Source organism: Danio aesculapii, chromosome 17, assembly GCF_903798145.1.
Source record: "Danio aesculapii chromosome 17, fDanAes4.1, whole genome shotgun sequence".
In the NCBI taxonomy this organism is placed as follows: domain Eukaryota; kingdom Metazoa; phylum Chordata; class Actinopteri; order Cypriniformes; family Danionidae; genus Danio; species Danio aesculapii.
The window spans coordinates 24,725,936-24,744,125 of NC_079451.1; positions in this window are offsets into that span (position 1 = coordinate 24,725,936).

An 18,190-nucleotide genomic window follows, 5' to 3' on the forward strand; every position below is an offset into this window, starting at 1 on the left:
TGAGCGGAAATACTGCTCAGTGGGATGCTGAGCCAAAAAGAGCCAATCAGTGCCATGGCTCCACAGTAAGCATTTCTGCAAAGGAAGAGAAACAAGTGACTTAATGTTCATACCCATCCTCTGTGCATGTGTGTGTGCGCACTGGCAACATAGCAACAGCAGTGTGCCAACAGGAGACAGATGCACATTACATAAAGCACAACAAACCAGAGGTCAGAGGCCATGTAGACAACACAAATGCATGCATGCTAATATCCACCAACATGTAAAACACACACTAACAAAAACAATCCCGTATAAAGCTTTTGCAGAAAAGGTGAAAGAGAGTCTCAAATGCATGTTAGTGAGAGAGCGTGATTGTGAGTGAGAGAGAGCCAAAGAGAGAAAAAGCGCGGTGACGCATACACCTCTGAAATAGACTGGAAATGACATTTTGCAAAGCGCTTCCCGCTATGAGAGCAATTTTCCCAATGATTTAACCTCAACCGCCATTTATTTTGGTGAACTGTGAGCTTAAAAACAGCTTGCTGCATGAAAAGCCACTCTCAAAAGAAGAGGAGATTTGCCCGTAAAAGAATGGGATTTGATTTTTTTCAGAATTGAAAAGTTCACATTAGCCACCTTTATTTAAAGTTTTAGCTAGGTTTTGCATCATCGTGGCTCTGTCATGATGATCTCTTTATCTGTGTTTAGATTTCATTTTCGTTTTTAAATAATCAATATTTGATGTGTTCTTTCAGCAGAAGAGGGGCCAGATTGGCAGACAGCAGGTGGCATGATTTCCTACACAGCTAAGAGGCCACAGAGATGCTGGCTTCATTACTTCATGCCAGCCTGACCACACGCTCCTGCTCAAAATAAATACTTCTCTGATGTCACTTTCTACTACTTCTAACTTAAGGCAGATTATTTCTAAAGAATTATTCAAAATATCTGTATTGTCTATTTGGAGTACTTTTGAGTTTGTGTGTCTGTTCTTACTGCTGAAATAACATAGGAAATATTTAAAACTGGTTTCTAGAGTTAGTTAGTCTAGGTTTGTTGGTTTTAGAGTGACTGGATAATTGACCAGCTTGTCAGCTATCTAAGAAACACCTTAAGCAAGTTTTCATTTTAGTTTTTATTAAGATAATTTTAGATAAACGGAAAACTAAGGGCTAGGCAGTTACCAGCCACATTATTAGGTTCATCTGACTAGTAATAGTAGCTGGACGCACTTATGCCTTCAAAACTGCCTTAATGCTTCGTGGCATAGATTTAACAAAGCACTGCAAATATTCCTTTTGGTCCATATTAACATGAAAGCATCACACTGTTGCTGCAGATTTGTCAGCTGCACATCCAAGATGCGAATCTCCCGTTCCACCACATCCTAAAGGTGCTCTATTGAATTGAGATCTTGTGACTGGGGAGGCCATTTGAGTACAGTAAACTCATTGTCAAACCAGTTTGAGATGATTCACGCTTTATGACATGGTTCGTTATCCTGCTGGAAGCAGCCATCAGAACATGGATACACTGTGGTCATAAAGAGAGGGATCAGCAACAATACCCAGGTAGGCTGTGGCGTTGACACAATGCTTAATTGGTACTAATGAGCCCAAAGTGTGCCAAGAAAATATCCCCCACATCATTACACCACCACCACCAGCAGCCGTAACCGTTGATACAAGGCAGGATGGATTCATGCTTTCATGTTGTTGACACCAAATTCTGACTCTACCATCCGAATGTGCCAGCAGAAATCGAGACTTGAACCAGGCAACGTTTTTCCAATTTTCTATTGTCCAATTTTGGTGAACTTGTGAGAATTGTAGCCTCAGTTTCCTGTTCTTAGCTGACAGGAGTGATACTTGGTGTGGTCTTCTGCTGCTGTAGCAAATCTGCCTCAAGGTTGGACATATAGTGCATTCAGACATGCTCTTCTGCATACCTCGGTTGTAACGAGTGGTTATTTGAGTTACTGTTGCCTTTCTATCAGCTTGAACCAGTCTGTCCATTCTCTTCTGACCTCTGGCATCAACAAGGCATGTGTGCCCACAGAACTGCCGCTTAAACCCTAGAGATAGTTGTACATGAAAATCCCAGTAGATCAGTAGTTTCTGAAATCAGACCAGCCCATCTGGCACCAACAACCATGCCATGTTCAGTCACTTAAATCACCTTTCTACCCCATTCTGATGCTCAGTTTGACCTGCAGCAGATCGTCTTGACCATGTCTACATGCCTAAATGCAGTTGCTGCCATGTGATTAACTGATTTTGGGTTTACTAGCAGTTAGACTGGTGTACCTAATAAAGTGGCCGGTGAGTGTATTTACCAAATAAAAAGGCAGAAAGAAAGAGAAAATCTGCTAAAATAGGTTGCAAACAAAAAGAACTGATGATAATAATGTTTGGGCAATTTATGCACGACACAGGCGCAAAATGGGCTGTCTTTGATAGGTAAACAATTATTCAAATGTCAATAAAATGACTACATGGAAACCTTAGAAGCCTACTGCATGATTATTTAAAGCACTTGCATGCTTAATTGAATTATTAATTGAAATTGAAACTCCCACAAATTCATATGCATTAAGGTCAGACACAGAAAGCATTTTCATTGTCTAGTTAATTCAGGAAAGTAATTTATAATGTCAAAAGGGGTTTATGCTGGCACAAGCTGTTAATAAATCTGGCCCTAAGTCTGAGTCTTATTTAGTATGTATGAAAAAGGGTTAGAGTGAAACCGAGCATGGTTGAGGGTGATAAGACCAGACATAAACTCTCCAGAAAAATAGCATCTCAGAATAAAAACATGATTTTAGACCTAAAAGCCACATAAAACGGTTTGGTGTTAACGACTAATAACTAAGAGATAAAAAGAAAGATGGAGGGCAAAAGTGGAGAAGGTTAAGCAAAGAGCAACTCAATCAAAATGTGCAGTGGACAACAGAGCATATCCACGATGCAATGCACAAGACTGTAGCCAGTTTCCACACATTTGATTTTTGAAACTTTTTTAACCTAGAGATTGTAATCTAGCAGTAAATGTAAATAAATTAAACTGCATGCTGGAATAATATTGTAGCCAGACCATACTATAGACCTTTTTCTTGGAATGCAAAATTACCCATTATGCTTTGGGTGCATGCGCAAGGAGAATGCTAAGAACTTCCGGTCGGCAGCTGATGCGTGTAAACAGTCACATTTGGACAGCTTTGAAACGATAGTTTTAATCTATTTTACCTGCATTTATCTTCTTTAAACTGATACTGTTGTCGATCAGCACCGCCTCCTGGACTGATCATATTAAAAAAGTGATCTAATAAGATGGAAAACAACCGCTGTGAGGCATTTTCCCCTCGTTGTCAGACGGCATCTTCTGCTGTTTAAATTAAGCCTCGTCATCGCTAAAGTCACCTGTACTGTCCCACCAACACACTGATTTAATAACTGTGACAAAGTGAAAATAAATTGACATTTTGAAATGACAGAAACACACAAACTGAGGTAAATACAACACACTAAATGAAACAAACGGCTCGCGATTAGAATAAACAGCAAATCAGCCAGCAGAGTATCAGTAACAGACTTTTATTGGTCATGTTTGTAAATTGCGTGACTTACACACCTGTTTCATGCCAGTAATCTGGTTTGCTCTCTAATGCAGTGAAGTATTGCGTGTGGTGTGTGTATTGAACATCCGCTGAGCTAACAGCTGACAGGCCAGGGAAACACACACACACACACACACTGTATTTCTGACGGCAGACACGTGAACTAGAAGAATGTTTTTCTCACGCGCTTAAACCACATCTGACAAATTATAACGGCTTTATTATACACCTTTCAAAGTTGTGTGTCACAAAAACACTCTGTAATCCACTCAAAACGCTATTGAAACCCATTTTTAGAGCGCAAATTACTGGTTGTAAACGCTGTAAATGGAACTTCTTAGCATTCTACCGGAAGATGCTGGTCCATGCAGCAGCCAAGAAAAAGGTCTATACATCTAATAATCAGATTGTATCCAAAGCTGCTTCTCTGTTGATGGATATAAGTCACACAGACACTGGTCTACTCCACAGCAGGGATCAACCTCACAGAATGAAAATATTTATTTAATTAATAAAATGTCTGTCAACTAACAGTTGCCCTTGTTTGTGATTCACAGGTGTTTTCTGATAGTTCCACTTTTGTACTGCACTGTGTGACCTTGACCTCTGCTCCAATGATTTTTAATGTTGAAAAGATAACAAAGTGTCTCTCATTGACATTTATACTCATTTAAAACAACATATTTTAATATGATGCTCATATAAATTACCATGGTTTGGGGAAAAATCATATTCATGACATACAATTTTGTTAATTTTCAACAGAAAAAGTTACACAATGCAGCTTTAAGTGATCAGACTGTCAAGATAAGACACAGTACTGAAAATTAGCTGAATAATACAATTGTACAACAAGAAACTCTACTTTTTAAATGTTTGCCCTTTAATAATGCATTTATTGATATTAAAAACAGTCAAATTCCTTGCTGTGTGTGAATATTCAACTTATTTTTCCATGTGGAAAAAAACTATATACCTGTGAAAATACAAGAATTCTGATTCATTAGCCATCATGGGTTAGCAACGAAAATATTGGTACAAATGCTAGCTCACAAATGTGTCTTCATGACAATGGTAATAATTATAAAACTCAAATTTACTATAAGTAGCTAACAAATTAATACCTTAATACTCTTAATATTTACATTTATAATTTCCATTACACTAATGTTCTGCGTGAAGTACCCAGATGATCTATTACATTTGACCTATATAATGTATCCCACAATGCATACACTCAACTGCATTTCCATATGATAAATGAACCAGATGTAATATCAGCCCTAATTTGTATCATAGTTTTTAAGTTATTTGATGAGGCAAGCAAGAGCTGAGGCCAGTTTCCGAAATTAGAATACATATATTAAATGAGGTCATGAGCCAACATTGTAGCATGTTTAAAATGTTACATGAAGCTTTCTGTTTCTCAACTATTTAAAAATAATAATAGATGTATACAGCACAGAATAGAGCGTCACAGTGGTGCATTGGATAGCACTGTCACCTCACAGCAAAAAGATTGCTGGTTCAAGCCCCGGCTGGGTCAGTTGGCATTTCTGTGTGGAGTTTGCATGTTCTCCCCGTATTTGTGTGGGTTTCCTCCGGGTGCTGTGGTTTCACCCATAGTCCAAAGTCAATTAGCTGTAGTGTATGTGTGTGAATGCAAGAGTGTATGGGTGTTTCCCAGTGATGGGTTGCAGCTGGAAGAGCACTCGCTGTGTAAAACATATGCTGGATAAGTGGTTCATTCCACTGTGGCGAACCCAGATTAATAAAGGGACTTTAAGCCAAAAAGAAAATTAATGAATGAACCGCCTTGAATGCAGTAAGCATATTTGTGACCCTGGAAATAATTTTTTAAAAAGTCATAAGTGTCCATTTTTGAAAAATTGAGATTATTAATTTATTCATTTTCCTTCGGCTTAGTCCCTTATTATTCATAAGGGGTCGTCACAGTGGAATGAACCGACAACTTATCCAGCATATGGTTTACACAGTGAATGCCCTTCCAGCTGCAACCCAGTACTGGGAAACATCCATACACACTCAGACACACTCATGCAGGCTAAAATGAGAATAAAATTTTTTTTGTTTAAAATCAAGATCTCAATTTTCTCACGATCCTGTAGATGTAAAATAAAGGTTAATGAATAGAGTATTATTATTGTTATTTCTCAAACATATGGTAAAACAACAATAATATTAGGTCTATGTGTAGGTCTATTGTTAAAATGCTACATTTTGTACAGATTTGAAATGACTTTAAATGCATCCTGGTTGTTAATTCACAGTAAAGTGATGACATCAGAATAGAATTATTCATAATTCTAATGTTGAATTATTATGTTTGAATTGTCATTGCTTGTCATTTGTCATTGAGAACATTATTAGACAATTTTTTTCACTGGTAAAATGAAACATTTGTCATTATCAGATTGCCTCTTGCATTATATAGGCTAGAGTAGTTAAACTGACCCAGTAAACATCTATTTTCATGCACAACACTTTGTGTTCACAATGATAGAAAAAAACATATCAAATGCTTGTCCTAATCATAACTTTAAAATGCCATTTGATCAATTAAATGACGTGTGCGATTTAGGTTTCACTTTCACAGCCGAGTGCGGCTCATGTCATGGCTGCTGTCACTTTGAGTTGAGTTTGCAACATTTTTTGCAACTTTATTACCTTTTACTCACAGCCTATGCAGGTTCTGTTCACTAAAGCAGACATTATTGGCAGGCACGTAAACAAACATTGTGTCAGCTTATGTGTGATTTCTCGGCCTCGAATAAGTCATTACATGAAGACAGAAATTGCATTTTGGGGTGAATCATACCGTATAAAGATAGTATGTGACAACTTTGACAACATTTGGAGGTGTCCATATTGCTGAGCAACGTAAAAGTTAAAGAGCAAAGTTAAAGTCAGAATTATTAGCCCCCCTTTGAATTTTTTTTCTTTTTAAAATATTTCCCAAATGATGTTTAACAGAGCAAGGAAATTTTCACAGTATGTCTGACAATATTTTTTCAGCTGGAGAAAGTCTTCTTTATTTTATTTCGGCTAGAATAAAAGCAGTTTTTATTTTTTTTATAAAACTATTATGTTTAGAAATAAATCTTCTCTCTGTTAAACAGAAATTGGGGGAAAAAAATAAAGGGGTGGGGGTGGGCGGTAATAATTCAGGGTGGCAAATAATTCTGACTTCAACTGTATATAAAACAATGTGAAGACTTGTGCAACTGCCTTTACGCTTCTCTCCTGACCATGAATACTATAATAGGCTGAATCCTGAAAAAGCTTAATTAAGATTGTGTGTAGAAGAGGTAGAATAGAGATATTTGATTTTTTTCGATTAATCATGCAGCCCTACACTACGACCAATTTAGTTTATTCAATTCACCTGTACCGCATGTCTTTGGACTGTGGGAACAACCGGAGCACTAGGAGGAAACCCACGCCTACACACAGAAATGTCAACAGCCCTAGCCGGGACTCGAACTAGCGACCTTCTTGCTTTGAGGCAACAGTGCTAATCACTAAGCCACCCTAATCGCCCCAAAATTGAGATTAATAGACTAAAATAAATAAGCTTTTTAGTGATACATGGTTAGTCAGAATAGGACCATATTTAGTCAAGATAAAGGTACGTGAATATCCAAAATCTGAGGTTATAAAAATACTGAAAAGAATTGCCTTTAAATTTGTCCAAATTAAGTTCTTAGCATATCACGAAATAAAAATGACGTTTTGATATATGTATGGAAGAAAATTCACAAAATGTCTTCATAGAAGATGATCTTTATTTAATACTCTAATGATTTTTGGCATCAAATAAAATAATTTTGACCCATAAAACATATTTTTGGCTATTCCCAAAAACATACCCATGCATTTTGTGGTCCAGGTTCACATTTTAGCATTTTATTTCAAAGAGAATGAGTGCTTAGAGTAAGAGAGAGAACAAGAGAGAGTGTGCATGTGTGTAAATGTCAGATGGTCAGTACACAAGCCTTCAAAACCGAGAAATTCATTGCAAACACATCAAACTCACCAGAGAGATTCGTTCCCAATGTTCCTCATGCTGTTCTTTGTCTAATTTATACACACTTAGAGCCAAAGAGTCACAATAAAGAACATGTTTGACCAACTGAATCGTACCAATGAAAGAAATAAAGGATTGTAGAAGATGACATCTCTATCGATCGCAACACATATTCTCCCTGCGGTTGAGACTGCTAATCTCAGGAGCTGTGATATTGGCTCTTAGCGAGTGGAGCTGCGTGTGCCTGTTAGACATGTCCAGACACCATGTGAGCTCTTGATAAAGTTATTGTTTTCTCAGACATGGGCATGGATTTTCAATTTCTCCCCTCGCTCTCATACGGTAGCTGACACACACACACACACACACACACACACACACACACACACACACACACACACCCACTCATAAGAAAAAAATAAATTTCTTTTTGATCGAAACCCCAAGTAGCATCAAATATAAGTAAAAAAGACACACGGCTCTTTTATGTGAAAAGTGCTGGATATTAGAAAGACAAAGAGCGAGGCAGGCAGAAGGGAACAAGCATGGGGTAAGTGCACGTATGCACTCCCTGCGAGTGAACGGTCTGGCCACATCTCAGGATTCCTTCCTGTTCCTGTTTGTTGGCCGAAGCGAGAACCGTCAGTGCTGCCAAAGGCATGCTGGGTAACACTGACACATTGCAACCGGCCCAGCTCTCTCGCACCAGGAGGATGGGAGAGGAGGGAAGTGGAAAACGCAGGATGAATGTGAGGGAGGGAAAGGAGATTAGAGGACGGGAGAGCTGAACCCCTCTCTGTGTTCACATATGTGCGAGGAGAGTAATCTCAGAGTGGAGAGCGGAGGAATGCCGAGCGAAGGAGGCGTCTAGGTGTGAGAGGAGAGAGAGAGAGAGATGAAAGGGGTGTTAAAATGGGCAGAAGGGAGAGAGATGAGAGGCGGCGTGCAGAGAGAGGCACATGGTGTGTAGTGTGTGTTCTGTTCTCTTTCAGTAATACACAGCGGGGTCATCTGCCCATGAACAGCACTGTTGTGATAGTGTGTGTAAAGAGGATTTATGTCTTGAACTGATGCACTATGGGTTTGGTATTTACAGTACTAGCGATTGTTAAAGATGCACTATGGGTTTGGTATTTACAGTACTAGCGATTGTTAAAGATGCACTATGGGTTTGGTATTTACAGTACTAGCGATTGTTAAAGATGCACTATGGGTTTGGTATTTACAGTACTAGCGATTGTTAAAGATTCACTATGGGTTTGGTATTTACAGTACTAGCGATTGTTAAAGATGCACTATGGGTTTGGTATTTACAGTACTAGCGATTTTTAAAGATGCACTATGGGTTTGGTATTTACAGTACTAGCGATTGTTAAAGATGCACTATGGGTTCGTTATTTACATTACTAGCGATTGTTAAAGATTCACTATGGGTTCGGTATTTACAGTACTAGCGATTGTTAAAGATGCACTATGGGTTTGGTATTTACAGTACTAGCGATTGTTAAAAATTCACTATGGGTTTGGTATTTACAGTACTAGCGATTGTTAAAGATGCACTATGGGTTTGGTATTTACAGTACTAGCGATTGTTAAAGATGCACTATGGGTTTGGTATTTACAGTACTAGCGATTTTTAAAGATGCACTATGGGTTTGGTATTTACAGTACTAGCGATTGTTAAAGATTCACTATGGGTTCGGTATTTACAGTACTAGCGATTGTTAAAGATGCACTATGGGTTTGGTATTTACAGTACTAGCGATTGTTAAAGATGCACTATGGGTTTGGTATTTACAGTACTAGCGATTGTTAAAGATGCACTATGGGTTTGGTATTTACAGTACTAGCGATTGTTAAAGATTCACTATGGGTTTGGTATTTACAGTACTAGCGATTGTTAAAGATGCACTATGGGTTCGTTATTTACATTACTAGCGATTGTTAAAGATTCACTATGGGTTCGGTATTTACAGTACTAGCGATTGTTAAAGATGCACTATGGGTTTGGTATTTACAGTACTAGCGATTGTTAAAGATGCACTATGGGTTTGGTATTTACAGTACTAGTGATTGTTAAAGACTCACTATGGGTTTGGTATTTACAGTACTAGCGATTGTTAAAGATGCACTATGGGTTTGGTATTTACAGTACTAGAGATTGTTAAAGATGCACTATGGGTTTGGTATTTACAGTACTAGAGATTGTTAAAGATCCACTATGGGTTTGGTATTTACAGTACTAGCGATTGTTAAAGATTCACTATGGGTTTGGTATTTACAGTACTAGCGATTGTTAAAGATGCACTATGGGTTTGGTATTTACAGTACTAGCGATTGTTAAAGATTCACTATGGGTTTGGTATTTACAGTACTAGCGATTGTTAAAGATGCACTATGGGTTTGGTATTTACAGTACTTGCGATTGTTAAAGATGCACTATGGGTTTGGTATTTACAGTACTAGCGATTGTTAAAGATGCACTATGGGTTTGGTATTTACAGTACTAGAGATTGTTAAAGATGCACTATGGGTTTGGTATTTACAGTACTGGCGATTGTTAAAGCTAGTTTGGTTTTAAAGTGTTAGTTCAACTAAAAATTGAAACTTTGTCATTATGTACTCACCGTTTTGTCAACGTTTTTTTTTTCTTATGCAGAACACAATTTAAATTATTCTGATGATTACAGTTTCTCTCAGTCGCTTTGGTACATTTCTTACATCAGAATTGAAATTTGCAAAACAGTAAGTACATTTCTCAAAACAACACATACAAATAGCAAAACACCATGCATAACCTGCCAGTCTCTTGCTCAAAATCCGTTTGCTCAAAATCCTGTCTCTTGCTCAAAATCCTGTGTCATTGTGAACGGATAAGACAGTCAAATAATTTAGTTATGTTGTCAATATACTGTAACATTGTATTCTGGAGGGCTGTTCTGATGTAAACTATGGCTAAACATATGTGTGTGTACATACTGTGTGTGTGTGTGTGTGTGTGTGTGTGTGTGTGTGTGTGTGTGTGTGTGTGTGTGTGTATATATAGATACTTTTTTTTTTTTTTCTGGAGAAAGTCCAGAAGAAAAAAAATAAATTATGTTTTATTGAAGTTTTAATAATTGTTTTATTTCAGCTAGAATAAAAGTAGTTTTTAATTTTTTAAAAGCCATTTTAAGGTCAAAATGATTAGCCCCTTTAAGCTATTTTTTTTTCGATAGTCTACAGAACAAACCATTGTTATACAATAACTTGCCTAATTACCCTAACCTACCTAGTTAACATAATTAACCTAGTTAAGCCTTTAGTTAATTTTGACTGACATGACATGACATAAGCAAATGATAATGTTATAAAACAGCAGAGAGTTGTATGAAAGCAATTGTCCAAAAGCATTTGCAATTTGTTGGAAGGAATGAGAAACCGCTACTATTATGTGCACAAATGACAAATTGTTTTGAGAAATGAATTAACTGTTGTGCAAATGTAAATAGTGTTAAGAGAAATGCACCAAAGCGACTGAGAAAACTGTAAAGAAAGTGAAGATTCACCAGGAAAAAATTTACAAATTGTAGACAGATTAAGAAAAAAGTCTAATGTAAATGAATAGAAAAATGCATTATGACAATATACATGTATTATGACAACTTTTCAGCCATTTTGCATGTTATGACTTATGCCATGAACAAATTATTAAATGTTGTGGGGGGTGAGACTAATCAATAAAGACCAAATAATATATTTTGATCAACATGACATTAGCAATTGATAATGTAGGAAAGAGCAGAGAATTGCACATAATCATTTGCATGGATGTCCGCAAGCATTTGCAACTTGTTCAGAGAAATGAGAAACAGCTTTTCTGATGTGCGCAGGTGACACAATGATGTGAAGATTGAACAGGTAGTTTTGAGAATTTCAATTCTGATCTGAGAAATGGAGCAAAGTGACTGAAAAAAAAAACTGTAAATTGGGGACCTCAGATTTTATGCTTTAAAGGGGTGGTCTAGAGTGTTTTTTATGGATTGGTTGTGTTTATAAGATGCAAAGCAATGTGTGCTCATGCTTCATTTGTAAAAAAATAAATAAAAATCACGTTATTTTTTTCATATCTCTTACTTTGATTATATACAGCTACTCGGCTAACATGGACCACCCCTTTAAAAAAAGACAAAACCGAAAATGCAGCATAGAAAAGAAATTGTGCTGTGTCTTTGTGTAAAGAACAGAATAAGTTTTTATTTGCTCATAATCTTTCCCTCCAGGGAGCTGTTTAGCAGTGAGCTGAACTCAAAATGCAGATCAATCGGATTTATGAGTGAATCATTCAGCTCAGTGTTTTCAAATGTATCACTCTGACTCAAAAGAATGACTTGTGTGTGAATCAGATGTTGCTTACTCTATCACATGTCCTTGAACATGGCAAGCCTTTTTAATAAACAAAGATGAATACAATTGATCAAATGTTACAGTAACAACATTTATTCCTTTAGAAAATAGATGCTGTTCTTTCAAAAAGGTTTACACAAAAACCAAGAATATATTGATTACTGATAAATGTCGATGAGAATTGTTAATATTAATTGTTTATAATATAATATAACATTTTCTGTGTGGAGTTTGCATGTTCTCACAGTGTTTACGCGGGTTTCCTCCGGGTGATCCTGTTTCCCCTACAGTCCAAAGACGTGGGTATAGGTGAATTGGGTAAGCTAAATTGTCTGTAGTGTATATGTGTGAATGAATGTTTCCAAGTGATGGGTTGCAGCTGAAAGGCATCAGCTATGTAAAACATATGCTGGATAAGTTTGCGATTCATTCCGCTGTGGCGACCCCAGATTAATAAAGGGACTGAGCCGAAAGAAAATGAATGAATGAATGAATGAATGAATGAATATAATATAATATAATATAATATAATATAATATAATATAATATAATATAATATAATATAATATAATATAATATAATATAATATAATATAATATAATATAATATAATATTTCTGAAAAATCAACGAGGACTCGAGTAATAATACTGAAAATTTAGCTGTCATCACAGAAATACATTAAATGTTAAACTCTAATAGAATAAAATACATTTATATCAGAAAATACTTCAATATATAACTATTTCTACTGTATTTTTAATAAACAGTTAAATGCAGGCTTGGTGACTTAACAGATATAGTATTGTATGACTTGGAAGAAGGTTTGAAATATGCTGGGTTCTACAAAACTCCATGTTGTTCCAGCACAAATCGATTAAGTTAACTTAATTGTTTTTACAGTTTTAGTGGACCGAACATAAAACAATTAAGTTGTTCACCAAAAAAAATGTTTTGTTGTTTCAACTCATTTTAAATATGTAGTTTATTCAAGTATCAATTGTAATTTTTGAGTGTAGTGCTTGTAACACTTTTGTGACACTTTTATTTTGATTCACATAATTTTTTTGCTGTCAGTCTTCATTCCTTTTGTGCAAGCAGAGAAGGTTTGGAAAACATAAGTGTCAGTAAAGTAAGCATTTTCTTTTAGGGTGTAGATCCCTTTAACTCTCTTCTTCTGATGTGGTGTAGTAAAATATTTTCTCCATGTGAAATTTAAAGTCTATAGTAACCGTAATGGAGTCTGGGCATTTTTAAACTGTGGGTGTGCCTCCTCTGTCCTAGATGACCTTCAATTCATGACACAATAAACCACATTAAACTCTTGTTTTAACTGGGTGGTTAAAGCAGGGGGGATTGTGGGCAGTTCTGAATAAAAGAGGACTCATTTCAGACATCTTGTTTTCTCATCTCGCAAGTCTAGACAAAATGTAGCGTTCATGGCACGTTGAAGAGCCTGATTCACAAAACGGCCTTCCAGAACTCTGGCCAAATGGTGCTTTGGAGACACTTTGGAGATAAGCTGATTTACAAACATGGGCAAAAGGTATAGCAGGAAAAGATCGAAGAAATAATGAGTCTGTTCCTGTGGTCAAAAACCATACATTGCAACAAAACACAACAATCCTTGTATAGTTTTTTGCTTTTTGGTCGAAAGTTTCTGGAGGAATCAGCACTGCTATGGCAACCTCTTCCATCCCACTGTTCACAGCTCAAAAAGTGTATATTATTTTCTGAATAATGTTTTCTTTTCAGCGCTCTTGTGGAATTTGTGTCGTTAATACTAGGGTGACTTTAGAAAAATCTGTCAGCAAAAGAAAAATAATAAGTAAATCTGTACTATGCTGACAGCAATGTTCAAAAGCTTCTCACTTTTTTCTCAAAAACATATTCACAGCCAAATAAATTCACATATGATAATCAAAAAGTCTTACCTCAAATGCTAAACCATATTTTTACATTTATTAATTTATTTATTTCACTGCTCTCTGTAAAAGTCAAATTTGCCATGGGAAGGAAAGATAACAGTGATTGTTCATAATCGTCTCTCACAACCAGGAGATACACAATATAAATCAGACTTTTTTATATTAGAAATTAATATCTCAGGGCGACGCAGTTGCGCAGTAGGTAGTGCTGCTGCCTCACAGCAAGAAGGTCGCTGGTTCGAGCCTCGGTTGGGTCAGTTGGCATTACTGTGTGGAGTTTGCATGGTCTCTCTGCGTTCGCGTGGGTTTCCTCCTGGTGGTCCGGTTTCCCCCACAGTCCAAAGACATGCAGTACAGGTGAATTGGGTAGGCTAAATTGTCCATTGTGTATGTGTGTGAATGAGTGTGTGTGGATGTTTCCCAGAGATGGTTTGCGGCTGGAAGTGCATCCGCTGTGTAAATTGTGCTGGATAAGTTGGCGGTTCATTCCGCTGTGGCGACCCCAGATTAATAAAGGGACTAAGCCAAAAAGAAAATGAATGAATGAATTAATTAATATCTCACAATTGCTATTTTTCTAAACCAAGCACACTGTTTTATTTACCAATTTAGCCAGTTTACACACTGAATTTCAGAATTGTGAGGAAAAAATTATTGCAAAAATTGCATATTTTTTATAACAAGTCCACATGACTTGATTTCTGAATACACACAAAAAAGGCATAAATCATTTTCATGCTGCTCCCTTTGATACAGCAAAATCAAACTGTTAAGCTCCAAAAAAATCCAAAGTACATTCCAAGTTTTCTGAGACCATAGGATATCTTTGTTGTAATACGCCACACTGTGTCCTGATTTCACTTCCAAATAGTCCGAAGCGGACTGTGATCAGTTCACTGTGATTATTGTGGACAATAATGGCTTTAAGTGACTCTACTCCTGACATCACAATCAATATCACAGAGACCTACATACAATAGAGACAATTGAGAAGGTTGAAGGGAAAATGAGAGAGTGAATCCATAATAAATGGTTGTCTATAGGGGTTTTACTGTGCAATATTCTGTGAGCGCTATTGACTGATTTTGCCCCATTGAGAGGAACATAATACTAGAAGTGTCAGCTGCTCTATGCTCTGACAACAGCCCAGACCTGCAGTTACAGCTCTGACAGAGGAAATATAGATTAATAAATAGAAAATCTGTCCTAGACTGCCGCTCTTTCCCATCTCAGCTGACAGGGGCTGTTAATAAAGCAGTTCTGCAGAATTCCATGAATGAGGTGTACATGCTTATACAAGTACATGAACAGCTTGAACAAGAAAATTGAGGTGTATGTTTTCGAGATCAAATCATCAGTTCTCATTCTACTGTCCACCCCTACATCACTAGACATCACAGAATCAATGGTTTGAGTCTTAAATCACACATAGGGATTTAGGGTTGCCTGGAGGGGAAGGTATCCAACACTCAAAAAAAATATATATATATTTTTTTACTTGTTCAAACTACTTATTTAAAATGAGCTAAAACAACACAATTCTTGAGATTTCATTGGGACTACTTAAGTTTTTTATGTTCAATCAACATAAATTTGGTAAAAGTGTTAAGTTAACTTAATCAATTTGTGTTGGGACAACATGAATGAATTGTGTGGAACCCTGCATTTTTTAAAGTGAATGTTCATCAGCTGGTTAAGTAGGCATCCTCTAGGTTCTGTGTTTCGACCCAGTGCTTGGACCTCAGTGCTTTTGACGGTATTGTGATTACTGCTCTAAAATATGCTCTTTTTATATGTCTGGGTAAAAAACAAAAATGTTTTTCCTCTTTGAGCACAATATATTTTAATTTGGGAAACATTAAACATATTTTGGAACAGTAAACATGTCAGGCTGAATAAAGAAAACGAATCATTGACTTCTGCTGTCTTCATTAGTTTCAGAAACACAGATTTCATTACAATTTAAAACAGCATCTTTGGATATCTTTTCTGCTGGAGATAGTGTTGTCCTAAAAAACAAACAAAATGTTAAAAAAAAAAAAAAACTTACATAAAGCACAGGAACGACGGGAGAAGTCCAGAATAGAGCCGCTGCTCCTCCACATTGAGAGAAGTCAGCTGAGGTGGCTGTGGCATCTATTTCGAATGCTTCCTGGACGCTTACCTAGGGAGGGGTTCAGGCATGTCCCACCAGTAGGAGGGCTCGGGGAAGACCCAGGACATGCTGGAGGCACTATGGAGCTGGAGGAAGTGTCTGGGTAGAAGGAAGTCTGGGCTTCTCTCCTAAGACTGCTGCTCCCGCAACCCGGCCCTGGAAAAAACGGATGGAAACGAATGAATGAATGAATGAATGAATGAATGAATACCATAGAAATGGTATCGCAGAAAATTTTGGCAGTTTTCAAAATCCTGCCTTTTCCAAACCGAGATATACATTGAAAACGGTTATCGTCCCATGCCTTTTATCAACCAAGTAGATTTAGTTTTGTTTAGTTTAGTTGAGAAACTTGTGGTGACCTTTGATGACCAGCTAACCTTCAAAAACCCCTGAAAATTACTGATCTTATTAAATAAACCTTACCTCAATAAAATACACGTTAGTTTTTTGTGAATTGTGGGGACACTCCATAAGTTTCCATTAATTTATACTGTTCAAAATGTATTTTCTTTTGCCCTACACTGTAAAAAAATTGACTCAACTTAAAATTGTAAGGCAACTTGCAGCAGAGCTTTTTTTGAGTTTTTTGATTCTTGTACTTTTTGAGTACCGCACTTGACCTGTTTTAAGTTGAGTAAACTCAAAAATGAGTCATGTCCCTAATCCCAATCTTCACAGAAAACTGTAAGCAAAATAAATAAATAAATAAATAAATAAATCTGTATGATTCAAAAGCCTAAAAAAAAAAAAACAGGACAGGCAATGTCCTCATAAGTAAGGTCTGACAGAATCTGCGGATGTTTTTTGCTATTTCTGCAAAGAATTTTTTTTTTTAATTTGTGAATTTATGCAGAATTATTTTGGGAGTATCGTAACTAAAAACTTAATACATGAAATTAAAAATAATAGCTTTTTAACTTGCATTTATTGTTTACAATGCAAATCCATCTAGATCCACTTATTTGGTAAACAAGCAAATTTCTCATATAATATATCTACTAAAAGACAAAAAAAATTACTCTACAAACAATACTGTAAATAAATCAAATGAACATTTTTATATTAGTAAATATTATTAATGGAATTTATTTAAAAACTGAATAAATAGAAATTTACACACGTTTACAAGTAAATAAATAGACTCAATGATGGGCTAAAAATCTGTGGAAATCCTACTCATAAGTAACATACTCCTTGCAATGCCTGTGTCATACCCATGTCATTATACAAACACACACACAGACACACATTTTTTACATGAACAAAAAGGTTATTTCCCTTAAGTAGCAGAATTAACCCTTACACTTGTTTAATGAGGAAGACCTGCTGCTGTGTGCAGATGTTAACAACTGGAAGGTGATTAATCCTCACTCTGCATGTTTGCTTTCGTACGTGCAGCTGTTCATACTGTACATGAACCAGGCTCACTCACATCACTAGTAAATCACTACCGAAATAGTAAGAACATCCACAAAGTCTTCTGCCTGCTGCACAACTCTTGTAAATTAGCAGTAGACAGGGTACATGTGTCTCACATATGGGATAACAATGACTGCCAAAACATACACACACACACAATACATTCGATTTTATTACTGTCATATGATATGACATGTCCTACAGAACGTCTCTCTCCTCCCACACATGTAATCAATGGGACATCCAGGAATGTCACAGCGAGTCACATGGACACCTTCCTTACTAATGTTAGCAATTTCCTGCAGCCTGACAGCCTCCTGATGCTGATGGCTGAACCAAATCGACCGCATAGCTGAGCATCATCATGACACCATGTCTACTGTGACCACGGCTCCAATACTGTACTAAACAATTGCTCGGTTACCAGGAGTTACGGTTTACTAGACCTCCTAATTTTAACCCTGCTTCCGCTAACACAGTGTCTGGAGACCAGACGTTAAACCGCTGCTGCTAAGAATTAAGCGCAAGTTCACCACAGAATGGCTTAATGCCTACAACCTGATCCATGAATTGCCTTTACTATTAATGTGCAATGAAAATATCATGTTATTAAAAATAAATCTGAAAGAACGCCTTGAAAAATAGCTGGTTT